Source organism: Oryzias melastigma, linkage group LG4, assembly GCF_002922805.2.
Source record: "Oryzias melastigma strain HK-1 linkage group LG4, ASM292280v2, whole genome shotgun sequence".
NCBI classification, from domain to species: domain Eukaryota; kingdom Metazoa; phylum Chordata; class Actinopteri; order Beloniformes; family Adrianichthyidae; genus Oryzias; species Oryzias melastigma.
The window spans coordinates 18,695,481-18,699,910 of record NC_050515.1 but is presented as its reverse complement, the minus strand read 5'-3'; positions in this window follow the sequence as shown (position 1 = coordinate 18,699,910).

The following is a 4,430-nucleotide window of genomic DNA, read 5'->3' as shown; positions in this document are numbered from 1 at the left end:
GAAATTCATTACAGATTAGCTGGTTGTGAATAAATCATACTGTAGCTACATGTACACATGCTTCATACCAAAATTAGTATTATCATCAAGTAAAATGATCACATTTAAACCTGTTCTTCTCAGAAGGAATCTTTGTTGGCTCAGTCATTTCAGATAACATTCTAAGCCACTTGCTCAAGTCCAACTCTATCATCCAGCTGGACTTTTTCACATAAGTGTGTAAAAGTATCGTCAGTCACACAAAAAGATTGTGAAGAAATATTTATGTTATGTTAATCGAGAAAACCAGATACAGATGTTTTAGCACTTCTTTGCATCTCAAAACTTTAAGTAAATAATCTGACACTAATTCAGTTGAAGTGATGGCCAATATTTACTTTTATGGACTAAACTTTTTTAAACTGAATAGTCGGTGTGCTTGTGCTTTCATTTTACCAAAAATATACTATATCATTGGTACACAACTAACCATGTCACCCCCCCATATATAGTAAATGTAAAATATTTTGTGGGACTTTAGACTGGTATGTTCTGCTGTTGCTGCTCTTCCAAAGAAAATAACTCAAAATGAACAAAAGAGTTGTATTAATCAATACAATTCTAAGACCATGATATTTTATGTCATAGGAATACTTTCAAGCAACAATAACATTGTATTACTGTATTACTATAATCTTAAGGTTATCTACCTCTTTATCCATTGTACAAACAAGAGTCATCAAAGAGCATCACACTTAGAAAAAATATTTAAGTACCTTTGCGGTGAGCTAAACTAATGGCTCCACTCTAAAGCATTGTAGTTTATGCATTTTATTTTTCTTTTCTTTTATGAATAATGAACTTTTTTTAGATCACCACTCCACAACCAAGGTTGAACAAATAAAGACCAATCCAATTTAAAATAATTATTATGTAAAAAATTAGATGCAAACATTTCTATAGGTCATTTTTAAATTAATTGTTTTCCACTCAATATGTCCAGGTCTTCAATTACACATTGTTGGCAACTAAATGCAGAAATCCTTTTTGTCTCTATAGATTGTCAAATCCATAATCATGGAAAAAAAATGTGCAAGTTGGAAGAAGAAAGAGAGCGGGGAATTTACTGCAGGAAATGAATCAGGCTATTCAGTGCAAGAACTGCTAATTAACAACCTCCTCCCTTTTACCGCCCTGTTTGGTCTATTAATTAAAATAAATCAATTATACTTCTTTTTAAATGCGTTGAGAGCAGTAATTTTTTTATTGAGTTGTATGCAGTGGGTTGTATTAGTGACTATTGATAAAGGGTTGGTTATAATCCTTAAACTAATGAAGAACATGTTTTTAATGACAGTGGAATTATATTTCTGAGTATCTAGTAGTGTGAAGAAGGAACTTAACTGAACTGTGGCTTAGAGGAACTAATTCTTTAGTATTAGACCATTTGACTAAATGTTTGTGATTAAAAAAGTATGCTAACTTTACGCAAAAAATAAAAAATAAAAAAATTAAAAAAACACATTGCACTTGTCTTAATAAGTGGATTGTATCTCTTTAACAGTAGGAGTGGGCGACTGGGAATATGGGTACCGACCCAATACCAAGTAATTACAGGGCTAGTCACCGATATTCATACAGATACTTTTTTCTAGAAATGTTTTATTATTATGTTTATTATGTTCTGTTCATAGTCTTTATGGACAGAATTTCTAGGCACAGCCAGGGGCCGGAGGGGGTCTGGTTTGGGGACCACAGGATTTCCTCTCTGCTCTTTGCAGATGATGTTGTTCTGTTGGCTCCATGGAGCCAGGACCTCCAGCATGCATTGGAGCGGTTTGCAGCCGAGTGTGAAGCGGCTGGGATGAGGGTCAGCGCTGCCAAATCTGAGGCCATGGTTCTCCACCGGAGAAAGGTTTGCCCTCTCCCGGTGGGTGGAGTGCTCCTGCCTCAGGTGGAGGAGTTTAAATATCTTGGGGTCTTGTTCACGAGTGATGGAAGATCGGAGCGTGAGATCGACAGGCGGATTGGAGCGTCCACGTCCAGTTCTTTTTAGACGGTCTATGGTTTGTGCTGGCAAAACTGCAGACAGATAGCTGTTGCTAATTCAAGTTAGTAAGTTAATTCAAGCTCTTTCATACAAGAGTATCAATTTCATCACAATAGTACTTCATACACCATAGTGTCTTTATAGTTACACGTACAAATGACAGTGCAGGAGAATAGGTGAACTTCACTTTAAATCTGTTCTGTATTTTCATTCACTTCCTCCACCCCAACTAAGGCTTACCGCCTCCTCACTTATTTTCGCCATGCACCAAACCGTATTCCTAAGTACTAACCACATGACAAAAAAGATATGAAAAGTTAAACACAGTGTTTTCATGGGACTGATTTCCTCAAATAAATATGGTATTTAAACTGAAAAACAAACAAGAACTGTCAAGAAGATTGAGAGGAATGATCAGATGCATGGAGGTTTTTCAGCTGAAGACTGGAAAGCTGGACTTGTAAATGGGCCTACTCTAAGACTCACAGAAGAGAGTGGGTAGTTGCTAGTGAGGTTGCACTCACTCCTCTCATCTGCTCCATGAGCAGCTGCTTCAAGCACGGGAAGCGCTTTGTCACGTTTGCAGCAACACACAGCTGGAGCTCCTTTTTCTGGTACAGCCAGCTTGTTAGCAACCGATATAGAAATTATATTTTGTTCCACCTTCTTAGCATTAAATCTTTAAGTTAGTTTCTTTTTTAGGTTGTTTAGACAAGCTGACCTGATAGTTGCTCAGAATCTGCACCATAAACTTTGTGGCACAAAATTAATTGCTTAATGGAAGAACCGATAATACGATGCTCTAAACTCGTATCAAGAAAGGAAGGAAATGGGAAACAAAGAAAAGAGGAGAAACCGGGGAAACTACTATCCAGCAATCCAGTTTAGCTGGGTGAAAAAGAAGAGTGAATAATCATTCAAAAATAAGAACAAGGGAATGCATCATGCAGAACCTTGTCCACCTGCAGGTTGCAGACATTCCCTCAAACAATACACCAAAAGAGTGTGCTGGACCATTTGTGACACCGGTGAACTGTCATCATCTATTTTTGCTGGATACCCCAGAGTCTTAACAGAAGTAAATTTCATACAAAATATATTCATATGTTGGACATCATAAAGAAAAAGTAATTCGGCACTGTCAGAAGAAAGCTGAGTTTTTCTTAAGAAATAAAACATGTCATAATTCAAAGGAAGAAGATGCTATTAATCACTTCATCTTAACACAAAAGATTAAAGATCATCTCCTGTGATGTGAATAAGTGTCATGGAATAATGAGTACAAATCACACAGAAGGCAGATAACACCCTTCAGATTGTGATTCTCATCATCTTTCATTAACAGTGAGGCTTTTTCACCACATGGATTTCAGCTCTCAGATTCATCACATTCATTAATGCTTCTTTAGGATCCGTGGCAGTCTCTTGTGGTAATGTGAATACACCGTCACATTTTAAGAAGTCGGGGCATCGGATCTGTTTTCAGTAGTAGTAGTTTTCTTTTTTTTTTTTCTTTTACATAATGAGATAGTGTGTCTCGAAAGTCCCTTCTAAACTTGTGGTATGTGATTTGTCTGTTCATCTAATGAGGCGGTTCTTTATTCCCAGAGGACATCTGAAAGACCCTAAACCTATCAAATCATGCAGTTTGAGTGTGAATGGATAACTGATGAAAACAAAGCAGTTGGAAATGAAACCAAGTGATTTGCAGTGATATCTCTGATACCCAAAATTCAGAAAGAAAATTGGAGAGACACAGAGGAAACTCTGTCTCATTCGAAAATCCCAGAGGCTGCGGGAGGTTTTTCTTTACTCATTTGTGACACAAGTTTAATCTTTTGTGCTAATATTGCACAGGCCTCAGATGGTCACTGGTCATGTTGAGACTGCAAGGATGAAGATGGACTTCTACACCAACTGTTTCCTCTACTTTGCCAGTGTATTTTTTTTCTTGCTTCACACAGCTCAAACACTCCCTGTGTAACAAGGATCAGGGAAAACCTCTATGGGAGTAGATTAATGTCAGAGGTATTATACACCTCTAGAGTGTTACTATTCCCTTATATAATTTCTTTGATTCTTTGAGACCTTAAAAAAGCAAAAATCTGTTTAGTTTACCAAAGAAGATAGAAACGTAATCCAACCTGGAGTGTTGGGACTTTTTGGACTAACAAGAAAATGTACTATATATATATATATATGCATATATAAATATGTATATATAGTATTTATGGGTGGTTACATAAATAAAAAAATAGATGATGACAGTTCATTGGTATCACAAATGGGCAGACGTCTGGTTCCATGTGAAGAAGTTTTATTTGCACAGACTGAAAGGAGTCAAATACAACTAAAAGTCCACAGAGCTAAAGCAGGGTCAGGCTGGCAAAGGTCAGGTGCT